General features: G+C 33.0%; 1 protein-coding gene and 1 pseudogene across 1 annotated transcript in view; both read left to right on the forward strand.

Annotated features, from left to right (window-relative positions):
* Positions 1 to 12,993, forward strand: part of FAM172A (family with sequence similarity 172, member A) — a gene marked incomplete at its 5' end in the record, with an annotated part of 240,536 nt that overhangs the window by 210,283 nt on the left and 17,260 nt on the right. The window lies entirely within an intron of this gene.
* Positions 3,219 to 3,854, forward strand: LOC103593669 (annotated as a pseudogene).

Raw genomic sequence — 12,993 nt, forward strand, 5'->3', positions numbered from 1 at the left:
ACTTGGAAGGTAGTACCATGAAAGTACGAATATGGGGTAGAGTAGAAATGAATGTCCTTTTTTTTATATGACCAAAAGAAAGCATCCATTTCATATAAGTTGTACCAAAATGTTCAAATAATAATAGTCACTATATTTTTCAAGTAGGCACTATACTTGTACTTTGCCTATGTCAGCTTTAATTCTCATTACAAATCCTGCAGTATAAGTAATATTACTGTTAGGCCCCATTTTTATAGATGAAAAAAAGAAAAATTAAAGATTTTGCACAAGGTTAAGGCTTGTAAAAAGTATTTTACATTTAAGGAAACTAGCACAGAGAAATGTGACCTAAGTAATATTTGCTCTTGTTCACTTTTGTTCTCTCCTTGTTTGTCACCCAGCTACAACTCTAGCTCATGTCTGCATCACCTCTAGACCAAAATTTTACAAAGTGTGTTTTGTAAAAGTCCACAAAACTGTCTCAAGAGAAACTCATTGGTCAAATATGTTTGGGAAATGGCACACATTGAAATCCTCCCTTCTGTGTATCACAGTGCACAGTAGTACATTGAAGCCTCTGAGAAAAGTTGTAGTAAGAAGCTTCCCTAAATTTTGATAGAGAGCCTTGAATCAACAGCTGTTGACATCCACCAAGCCAGAGTTCCATGGAATAAACTTTAGGAAGGCTAACAGTTAAAAAAGTTAACTAGTGAATGCTGTAATCATTATGCCATCTCACTACCAACACACATAGAGCACCATCCTCACCATAATCTACATGTAAAATTATTGGAAACATACAATTGATGTGATAATTTTGCTAAATATGTTCAACCAATTTCCTGAAGATTCTCCATTGTAATTTTTTCCCAATGCTGACAGGAAATGATATAATTAAAGATGACAAAAATCCGGATCGGTTTTTCATCTGAAATAGTACCCTAATGGTTGGATTTACTTTAAGTTACTGAAAATTATTGTTCTGATTATTAAAAATTAGCTTAAATATGTGATTTTAAACCAGGGTGAGCATTTCACCCGAAAAGGAAGCGCATGATAGAAAGACTACTTCCCATTTTCTTTTGTAAAACCAGGAGAAAATCAAAGATAGATTCATTTAGCCCTATCACACCAGAATCCTCCAATTACTTGAGTTATTTAAAACTTCTTTGAGAGAGTACAGTTTAGTACCAGGCTATATTTGAACTTGAAATACTTTTTGCATCAACACAAATAAAAAATACTATATTGTCTTTTATTCTTGGAAAACATTAGGCACATTGCCTGTTTTTGTTACTTCATTGTCATATATCTTGTTAAAATGTCATAGAGTTTAAATTATGATAACATGCCCAATACTTTTTGCATCAACACAAATAAAAAATACTATATTGTCTTTTATTCTTGGAAAACATTAGGCACATTACCTGTTTTTGTTTTACTTCATTGTCATATATCTTGTTAAAATGTCATAGAGTTTAAATTATGATAACATGCCCATTAGTTCTGCTGCCTTGGGATGTAATGACTCATATTAGTAGTCTATATAATAAAAAGAGTTGATGAATTTTTACTGGACTGTCCTTTTGGGACTATAATTTTCAACATTCTCTGGAAGCTTTGCCAATCCTTTAGTAATAAAGTACTCTCACTCTGTCTTTGTCATTGGCAAGCTCACAAGTACCACAACTGTCTATGTTACCTGTAAATATTGAACATAACATCATATTGATCCAACAAGTTCTTTACTTGAACAGTCACCAAGGATACATGATTAGAATGTCACCATCTTATAAGTAAATGAGGTGATTTTATAATCTTGTTAGCATTGATTTTAGATTGGTCTCTGCAAATTAATAGATGAGTCCATCCTTTTAAGGTAGAGTTACCAAACACCAGCTAATTTTTGTGGATAGATTTCTTTTTCTAAATTTTAAATCATTGAGGACTAGAGAATAAGAAGGAAAAAAAAAAAAAAGCTGGTGTATGCTGATTAGCTCAGCTGTACTTTCAGGAGGGTTTAATCCCTGGCTTGGCCAATGATTTTGCATAAAGATGAAAAAATATATCCTAGGGCAAAAAGTGTTATTCAGTGATATAAATTAAACACTATCATATTTGTATGTGAAGCATAATACCTTTTGTGTTTCTTCTTTTATTTCTTCTTTTAGATATAAATTTTGCATATGGTGAAATGATTAGATCCTCAGTATTCAAACTGTTGAGTTTTGAAAAAAAAATTGTATACCTATGTTTTAGTCCATTTTGTGCTGCTGTAACAGAAGACTGGGTAATTTATAATGAACAGAAATTTATTGGCTCACAGTTGTGGGGGCTGGGAAGTCCAAGACCAAAGGGCCAGCATCTGGTGAGGTCTTTCTTGCTGTATTATCTTATGACAAAAAGGCAAAGAAATGGTAACAGAGAGCAACAGTTCAAACTCACAGTCTCAAGCCCTTTTATAATTGTCTTTAATCCATTTATGATGGTGGAGCCCTCATGACTTAAACACCTCCCATTAGACCCCACCTCCCAACATTGTTGTATTGGAGATTAAATTTCCAACACATTTAAACCGTAGCAACCCATTGTAACCACCACCCTAAAAAAGATCTAGAACATTTTCATTGTACCCCAAATTTTCTTCTTAGTTTCATCCAGTCTGTTCCCCTTCCATTTCCTACCCGACCCTGAAACCTCTGTCCTAATTTCTATCTCCATAGGTTTTTTCTTGGTTTGTTTTTAAATTTCACATAAATGGCCTTTATATTATATGCATACACACACACACACACACACACATGCTCTTGTGTTTTGCTTCTTTCACCTAACATAATGTTTTCAAGATTCATCCAAGCTGTTATATGTATCATTAGTTCATTCTTTTAAATTACTAAGTAGTATTCATTTTGTGAATATATCACTGTTTGTTTATCCATTCTCCTGTTGATTTGGACTATATACAGTTTTTGGCTATTATGAATAAAGCTTCTATGAACATTTTCATACATACCTGTTTTGTAGACATTTGTTTTTGTTTTTATTGGATAAATAGGTAGTAATGGGAGTGCTGAGTCATGGGGTGGATATATATGTTTTACTTTCTTAAAAACTAACAAGAGGCTCCCCAACCACTGGTCGAGCTCTCTGCTGCTTCTGGGCTTGCCATCAGCTTCCCATCTACACCCTTGCCCTCTCTGGGATCTGTAGATGCTTAGACACCAGACTCTTCCAATATGTCCCAAGCCAAGTTTCTAAGCAAGATTGTATCAACACATTGTAGGCGCAGTCGCACCAAATTCACAGAAGATCAAATGAAAATTCTTATCAATGCCTTTGAACAAAATCCTTACCCAGGTTATGCTACCAAACAAAAACTTGCTTTAGAAATCAACACTGAAGAGTCAAGAATCCAGGTTTGGTTTCAGAATCGAAGAGCTAGGCACCAACTTCAGAAAAGACCAGACCTTGGGAAGACATTAGAATCAAGCCAAAGACATGATCACCTTGAAGAACAGACTCAAAGTAAAGAACCCAGACGGTGTTGTACCAGTTATACCTGCTCTCAATTACACTCCCTCATTGAGGCATTTATGACCAACCCTTACCCTGGGTTTCATTTCAGAGAACAACTTGCCAAAGAAATTGGAGTTCCAGAGTCAAGAGTCCAAACTTGGTTTCAAAATCGAAGAAATAAATTACATGCCTGGAGAAAAAGAGAACTACGTGAGTCCTTAGAACAAGACCAGGGACAAGACATCTGAAATGAAGTTCAAGGTATACAAGGTACACAAAATGGCACCAACTTCACTAGCAACTCTTATTTCTCTGGAGCCAGAATATGGACAAAGAGACAAATTCAGTGTATTTGACATCATCATCCTGGACCCTATATGTCTTCCTGGGAATCTACCCCTCTGAGTCTGCCAGCTAAGTTTTCTGGAGATGGTAAACAGGACTTCAGGAGGCAGAGACCGGTACAAGAGACACCATACAGCCCTACCGACCCAGCCTGGCTCCAGAGTTCAGCAGACCTTGATACAATGAAAATAAACTTAGTAATAATATTTTAGTCATCACAGTCATGATTGATTCAAGCAAAAATCATCAACTGATGTTCAAACCTTAAAGTCTGTCAAAGACATATATACATCATCTCAAAGAATCTCCTCACACATACTTATTTTAAAAAAGAAAACTGATAATTTTGCAGTGACAAAAACTGGGCTCTACCTTAACCAAGTGGCTGAAATTCATTTCCCCAGTAATGGCACAAACCAGCATGAGGTGCCTGCCAACATGATTCACTAGGAAGGACACAAGATGCAATGTTATAACACCAAAGTCAAGGGTTCAGATCCCCAACCCCACCAGCTGCAAAAAAAAAAAAAATCTTCTGTATTATTGACAAAGTAAGCTGAAATCACAAGGAAGCAAGAAGCAAACTCAAATTGAGTGACAGTCTACAAACTAACATCCCTGTGCTCTCCAACAATGGACTGAATAACAACAGAAACAGAAAAGGCCAGTTGACTCAATATTTAGAAAGTACATCTTCTGAAGAGCTCTTATGTATAGCGTATGCTACCACTTATGTTTAAAAAAAATAAATCTGACGTGTTTGTTCCTAAGACTGAGCCCATTTTCCTTAGAGAAAGTAGTTTTTTTAAATTGTGGTAAAGCATATGTATAACAATTTAATCATTTTCAGTATACTGTTAAGTACATTCACACTGTTAAACCATCACCACCATCCATCTCCAGAACCCTTTTGATTTTGTAAAATTGAAACTCTGTACCTATTTAATAATTCCCCATTGCCCCCTCCCTCAGCCACTGGCAATCACTATTCTTTTTGTCTCTGCAAAGTTGAATGTTCTAGGTACTTAATAAGTGGGCTCATACAATATTTGTCCTCTTGTGTCTGGCTTATTTCATTTAGCATAATGTCTTCAGGGTTCAACCATATTGTAGCATGTGACAGAATTGTCTTTTTAAGGCTAATATTTCATTGTATGAATGTAATATTTATATGTATTATACAACACATGGGTTGTTTCCACCTTCTTGGCTGTTGTGAATAACGCTGCTATGAACATTGGTGTACAAATATCTGTTTTACTTCTTTCAATTCTTTTGGGTACTTACCCAGAGGTGGAATTGCTGGACCATATATTAAATTTTTAAACAGATGTTATAAAGCAAAAAAAAAAAACTAACAAATAATTTTCCAAAGTGATTGTAACTTTTACACTCCTGTGAGTAATATATGAGAACTCTAACTGAGGTGCTTCACATCTTCATCAACATCTGGTATTACAGTTTTGATTATTACTTTTTTAATTTTAGTTTTAATTAGAATATCTAGTCCATTTAAGTTCTATGTAATTATTGTTATGGTTGTGTTTATGTCTACCATTATGCTGTTTGGTTTCTGTTTGTCCAGTCGGTTTTTTTGTTCTTCTCTATCCTATTCTGCCTTCTTTTGAGTTAAGTATTTTTTATATTTTAATTGCTCTGAGGTCATTTTAGCTAGGCCTTTTTGTATTATTTTTTAATGTTGCTCTAGGGAAATCCATCCTTATCATATCATAGTCTACTTAGAGTTAATATTGTACAATTTCATATAAAATGTAAGAGACAGTATAATTCCATTTATCCTTTTGTCCTTTATGTTGCTATTGTCATATGTTTTACATCCATATACATTAAAACCACACAGTACATTGTTATAATTTTTGCCTTAAACATTTAGTTGTGTTTTTAATGAAATTAGCAGAAGAGAAATGATAGTCTTTGTTTTGCCCTCATTTTTACCATTTCCAGTGGTGAGCATTTCTTCTTATAGCTTCAAGTTTCATCTGGTGTTGTTTTCCTTCAGCCTAAAGAACTTCCTCTGTTGTGTCTTGTAGTTCAGGTGTCTTTGCAACAAATTCTCTCAGTTTTTGTTTATCTGAAAATTTCATCTTAATTTTTAAAAAGTATTTTCTCTGGTTGAATATAGAATTCTTGGTTGACGAGTTTGTTTTTTCTTCTTTTAGTACTTTAAAATTGCCATTTCATTGTCTTCTGGACCCCACTGTTTTTGATAAGAAGTGGGCTGTCATCTGTATCATTGTTACAGATAATAAAAGCACACTACATAGCAGTGTGTGGTAGTACTGTGTCTTTTCCATGGCTTCTTTCAAGATTTTTTCTTTATGTTTAGTTTTTAGTAGTTTTACTATGATATGACTAGTTGTTGTTTTCTTTCTATTTATCCTGTTCAGCATTTGCTGGGCTTCTTTGATTTATAAATTGCTTTTCACGAAATCTGGTATTCAGGAGTACTGTTTCTTTGAATATTTTTTTCTATCCTATTCTCTTTTTACATTTCTTCTGGGACTCCAATTACACATTAACTACATGGCATTGTATGGTCTCACAGGTTATTTATGCTTTTTTCATGTTTTTCCCAATCTTTTCTTCTCTCTGTTCTTTATGTGGATAATTCCCATTATCCGTTTCCAGTTCTCTGAGGCTTTTTTTTTTTGTCTTCTCCAATATGCTATTAAGCCCATCCAGCAAACTTGCCTTTCAGATATAATCTTTTATAGTTCTAGAATCTCCATTTAGTTGTTCTTTTTAAAAAAAAAATAGTTTCAATCTTTCTGTTAAAATACTCTATCTTTAGCTCATTATGGCCATTTCTTTAAGTCCTTGAACATATTTATAATAGTTGCTTTTAAGTCTTTGCTAATTTCAACATCTGGGTCATCTTCCAGCCTGTTCTATTATATTTTACATTCTTTTTCTCCCCTTGACTGTGGATCACATTTTTCTGTTTCTTTGCATGCCTAGTAAGTTTTTATTGTATGTTGAACATTGTGGATGACGACTTGTTGAGTCTCTGGATTCTGTCATATTCTTCTGAAGGGTGTTGGTTTTTGTTCTAGTGGGCATTTAAATTACTGGCTGATGATCTCAAACTGGTTCAGGCATGGTTTTACAGCTTGTTATGGTGAGTTTTGCTCTTAATTTTAAGGTAACCCTCAGACCCAGGACATAATTTTTACTCCTACGGAATGGCCCTTCTGGGCTTCAGTGGAAAGCCCAAGGTTTTTATCAAGCCTCTTGAATTTGGCAAGATTCAAATTCTAAACTGTCTCTTCTATGGTGGGCTGAAACTTAGATCTCTGCTCAGGTTCTTCAGCTTTTCAGCTGTAGACTTATACCAGCTCCTTGGAGTCTTCCCCATACAAACACAGTTCAGAATTCAGCCAGAAAATTAAGAGGAATTTATATACAAATTTGGAATTATTTCACTCTATGGCTGATTCCTTTTTCTGAGAAAGTTCACATCCTGGTTTTCAGCTGTTCTGACATCCTCAAACTCCATCCATTGGTACCTTGAGCCAATAAAACTGCAACCTTCTGCTTGGGTTCTAACTACCCTGCATATGGGGAAATGCAAGTTCTCTACAGTGAAGGACCACCCAGTGTAGACCCCTTCTTTGAAGGGTTTAATTTCCTGCAATTCTGCCTGCTTTTGGTTGCTCTTTAATGCCATCAATTAGCTGTGTTTTATATTTTGTCTAGAGTTTATTATAATTATTAATGGGAGGGTTAACTGATTACCAGAAAAGAACTCTCAGTATCTTTTTAAAAATGCATTTGTACTAAAATATGGTTAATTTTGTCATTATTAAAGTGATGCATTTTGCAAACAAAAAATAATAATAATAAAGTGTATGTTAATGTGTAGGGGAAAAAATATCTAAAAGGATATATTCCAAATTGTTATTTCTGAGAGGTAGGATATTGGAGATTTTAATTTTTTTCTTTTTACTTATCTGTGTTTTCTACTTTTTTCTGTAACAACCATAGGTAGAGCAGTTAAGTTCTTTCTTTGTTCTCCTGGGCAAATGATTTTTTTATGGTGACTTTTTGTAATAAAATATGCTTGTGCTTTTTTGCTACATTTTATATTACAATTTCAGTAGATTAACTATCTTAAGTCTTAGTTTACCTATCTGTATGGCAAACAGTATTTTTTCTGCCTTTAGGAATAAAGCAATTGGGACAAACCAAAGTTAAATGGCTTAACCAGAATTTCAAGCATATTGACAGAATAGCCAGAAATAGATCTTAAATGTTAAGTCCCTCAGTTCAGCTGTGTACACTATGTCTAAACTCTCAGCATCAATGTATACATTTAATTCTAATGGGTATAGAAGAAAATTACCACAGTTAAATATAAGCCTCAAATGTTTTGGAAACTTTACTTTAGTCACTGATTTCAATCTCTTCTCCATCAAATCTCTTACTAATTTTAATTTTACTACGGATAACCTTCTAAGGGCTAACAGCAAAGTGACAGAGTGGGTATTTAATGTGGTTATTCAGTGGTAGATAGATAAACTTAGTCAGACATATTTTAATTACATTCTTACATTTTCACTATGTTGATTTTCTAAAAATGTCATAAAACTTAGTGATAGGATTACTGTTCTCATTCTAATGTTTCAGATTGAAATTAAATAAAACTACCTTTTAAAAGACAGAAAATAAAACTTTTAAAAGCCTATAGAAATGGATGGAAATAAAAGGAAATAATTATTAAATCTCAATAGTTTTTATATGTGATCCTGGTGTGAATTCTGAACTGGAGAGTAAACAGTGCTATAAGGACAACTGGCAAAATTGTCATACAAATGGTTGAGTAAAAAGTATCATATCAATGTAAAATCTTCTGAATTTGATAACTGTACTGTGGTTACATAAGAGAATTTTCATGTTGTTATGAAATACATACTAAATGGCATAATATTTGCAACCTGCTCTCAAATAGTTCATTTAAAAAATGTATGTCATATACATACATACAGCTGCTCCTCAACTTATAATGGGGTTATGTCCCAATAAACCAATCATAAGTTGAAAATATTGTAAGTCAAAAATGCATTTAATACACCTAGCCTACCAAACATCATAGCTTAGCTTACCCCACCCTTAAATATCCTCAGAACACTTACATTAGCCTATAGTTGGGCAAAGTCGTCTAATACAAAAAGTGTTTTATAATAAAGTGTTGAATATCTCATGTATTTTATTAAATACTGTACTTAAAGTGAGAAACAGTATAGTTGATCGATACTTGAAGTACAATTTCTACTGAATGCATATTGCTTTCATACCATAGTAAAGTTGAAAAATTGTAAGTCAGGGACCGTCTGTATGTGTGTACACAAAGTGAAAGAGTGAATGATAAAACAAATGTGACAAATGTTTTTAAAAACTGGAAAATCTGGGTAAAAGATATTCAGGAGTTAACTGTATTCTTCTTGCAACTTTGTTGTAAGTTCGAAATTATTCTTAAATAAATTTTATTTTTAAACTTAATACTTCTGTGTTCATTTTCTTAGAATACCATAATTCAAATCCTTATATATATATAGTATGTATATATATATATATAGTATATATATATATATATATACTATATATACTATAGTATAGTTTTTTTCATTTATTCTTTAGTTACTGTACATTGGGTTGTTTCCAACTTTGGCTATTATTAATAATTCTACTGTAACCATTTGTGTGCAAGCTTTGGTGTGGATATATATTTTCATATCTATCTTGAACTTCCCAGCCTGCAAAACCATGAGCTAAATAAACCTCTTTAATTTATAAATTATCCGGTCTTGTGTATTCTGTTACAGCAACACAAAACAAACTAAGACAGTAGTCATCCCAATTTCTTCTTATTTTTTCATTTTTGTATACTCTGTGTCCATATGAATTTTAGGATAAGACTGTCAATTATTGCAAAACTGGTTGTTAAATTTATAGGGACAACATTGAATCTGTAGATCAGTATGGGGAATATTGCCATATTAATCAATATTAAGTCTTTGAATCAATGAACAAGGGTGACTTTCCATATATCTAGATCTTACTAATTACTTTCAACAGTGTTTTATAGTTTACAGCATACAAGTCAGAGACCTTTATTATTTAATTCCTTGGAATTCATTCTTTTTTATGATATAATAAGTATATCACTAAATGTTATGATATTTAAAAAAAAAAATTGGAACTTGAGATTCTAACCAAAAGAAAATCTTCATGTTTGAATTTATTTGCAAAAATTAGACAATTCATTGTGAAGAATTTAGGTAAGGAGAAATATAGAGAAAACACTGGCTGAACAGAGCAATTTTATTAAGAATGAAATAGTTACAAATTAATTTTAATTCCAAAGTTGTTTTAAATAAGAATTGCTCATAAAAATATCCATTTAAGTTGTGTGTGTTTGTTACCATATTTAACACTGTAATTAAGCATCTGTCAACATTTCTAGGGACTTTAAATTTGTAGAATCTTGCTCTGGGGCCTGAAACTTCAGCACTTAAAAGGTTTCATCAGAGACCTCATGAAGAAAGATTTTTTTTTTTTCTTTTTGGCATGAGAGGTTATTAAATAATACAAGAATGACATGGCTATACTGATTAAGGGATATGAAGATTCTTATTTTTCCCTCTTGTGAAAATCTAAAATAATTTTAATTTGAAAATTTTAATTTGTCTTGTGAGATTATTCCAGCCACTTTTAGAGGTAATTTTTTAGGCTGAAAAGCAACTGATACTACGTGGTGGTACATCTTATTTGTCTTACTATAGAATTTGATAAAATTCAAGTATATAATACTCTTTTAAAATATGTAATTATGCATTAAGTTCATAGTTATGAATATTAAAATTGACTTTTAATGAAATCCTTTTTTCTAGAACTGCTTTCTTTACTTATAATTTCAGTTTGCAAGAGAGTCACTTTTCTGAGTAAGTTAGATATCTCCTCTGTGGCCATAAATGTTATATTTGGGTCAAATGCAATTCTGAAATAAAGTGTGAAGTATTATTGATTACAAATACAATGTTTTCTCTTACATGTATAAAATACAAGTTTAAAAGTCAAGTGAAAATTTTTCCCCAAAATTCAAAAACATTCTTTCATAATTATTTCACTTACTACATATTAGTGTCTTGTGGTTGCATCATCTCAGATTTTTAACATTTTCTCTATTTCACCCTTAAAGATAAGAATCAACATTTTTACAGTTCAGTATATTTCACTGAGACCCATGTGCTGTCCTTCATCCTTTTGGTTGTTCTTCCATGTCAGGAAGAGATGTGGGTTATATAAAAGTAAAAATATTGCCTTCTGTTGTAAAGTCTACAACAAGTTTATTGTGCTATGGTGAAGAAAATTATTCTTTTTGAAAATACTGAGCTGGAATAGTTGCACAGAAACCTTGTGTCTAGGAAATGACCTATTGATTAGCTATTTAAAGTTAGAAGCATTGACCTTGAGTGTCTTTCCTCCAATACGTTTGCATTCATAGCTTATCAAAGATTTCTATCTATAGTCAGCTATGAGCAAATGCTCATCTTCCCACACTCAGGACATATTCAACGTGCTGTTTTAGCAAAAAAGGTGATATATGAATATAAAGAAATAAATATGCAGATTTCTTAGAAGTATTGCGCTAACCTATGACACTGATAGTCACTTTCTGTTTTCCATTAACTGCTCTATATCATATCACTGTGGCGTGGATCATTTTATTTGGTGACATAGCTACTATGCTAACATCTGTGTTCTGTGGCCATCTTTAAAAACGTATTACCAGGAAAAGTAGATCTTACAACAGGTTTTCGTCTGTCTCTAAAGGATGAAATTGACAAGGGAATGATGGGAGGACAGAAAAAGCCTACAGAAATTAAATAGAAAAATGCATTAAATGTTTGTATTATTTTTTGTCTATGCTATACTGGTTACCTATCAGTAAGAAAATGCTTTCCAGTTGGGGCTGTTCTCTCGTTGGGCCTTCCATATGTTCAAATCTTATTCTACTTTGATCGACAAGGGGTAACTGTGAACTTTCATGGGCGCTTTAAAGGTGAGTCTACAGTTGTGATAAAGATAGATAGACATTGATATGTAGAGAATATTTATAAAATCTTGATTACACCAAAATCGCTTCTAAAAGTCCACATTGGTATACCAAAAGTAGCTATTATTTTCCCACTTCCTATACCAACATAAGAAGTAGATGCAGTAGGTCTCGTTACTTTAAGAAATAAATAAGCAATCAAACTGCCTTAAACTGAAACCGTCATTGGCTTCTATTCTAGTAGCCCTGTATTGTAGAGTTTAAGACCCCGGGATTTGGACTCAGCTACTTCAACATTTATTGGGAAGTGTCTCTTAAGTGACTCTTAAGTGTCAAGCATTGCCCCAGGCAATAGGCATAAATTGTCATCAAAACAAAGTCCCTGCCTTCATGGAGCTTATATTCTTATTTACTAAGCACTGTGACCTTTAGAAAGTTCCATAACCTCTCCAGACCTCAGTTTCTTTATCAGCAAAATGAGGATAATATTACATATATTGGAAGATAATTCTCAGGGTACATGTATTAGTGTGTGAAGGTGCTAAGTGCCCTGCCAGGAACATAATAAATACTCAGTTAATTTTAACTTTCATTTTTATTTCTTAGTGATGATAATTACTAGAAGTACATATTACAACCATATTACAACTTAAAATTTACTTGCTTAAAATTGAGTTTTCAAAATTCTCCATACTCTATGAACTAGTTATTGATAATGTTTTATGGCTAGAGTAATACCTAGACAGAAAGTTTTACAAACATGCTGTCAAATTTGGGACTGCTATAATCTATTTATATTTAGGCATGAACCCAAAGGTATTTTTTTTAGAAGGTCTTGATCCTTCCTCTCCTGAGGGACTTCCTTACAACTGCCCCACTTTTTGTAGATAGAGCAGCCATCTATTTGGGCACATATCCTGGTTAGGCTTCAGAATTCCTGAAGTGGACATTAAAGTATATTAATGTGCCCAAAAATAGCAAAAATAATCTGTCATCCATGTTCTTTTTTTTTTTTTTTTTTTTCTTTTTTGAGACCTCCCCCCCCCCGCCCAGGGCCGGCCCGCCCTTTTTAG

This window comes from Galeopterus variegatus, unplaced genomic scaffold (genome assembly GCF_000696425.1).
Source record: "Galeopterus variegatus unplaced genomic scaffold, G_variegatus-3.0.2 Scaffold1389, whole genome shotgun sequence".
Classification (NCBI taxonomy): Eukaryota; Metazoa; Chordata; class Mammalia; order Dermoptera; family Cynocephalidae; genus Galeopterus; species Galeopterus variegatus.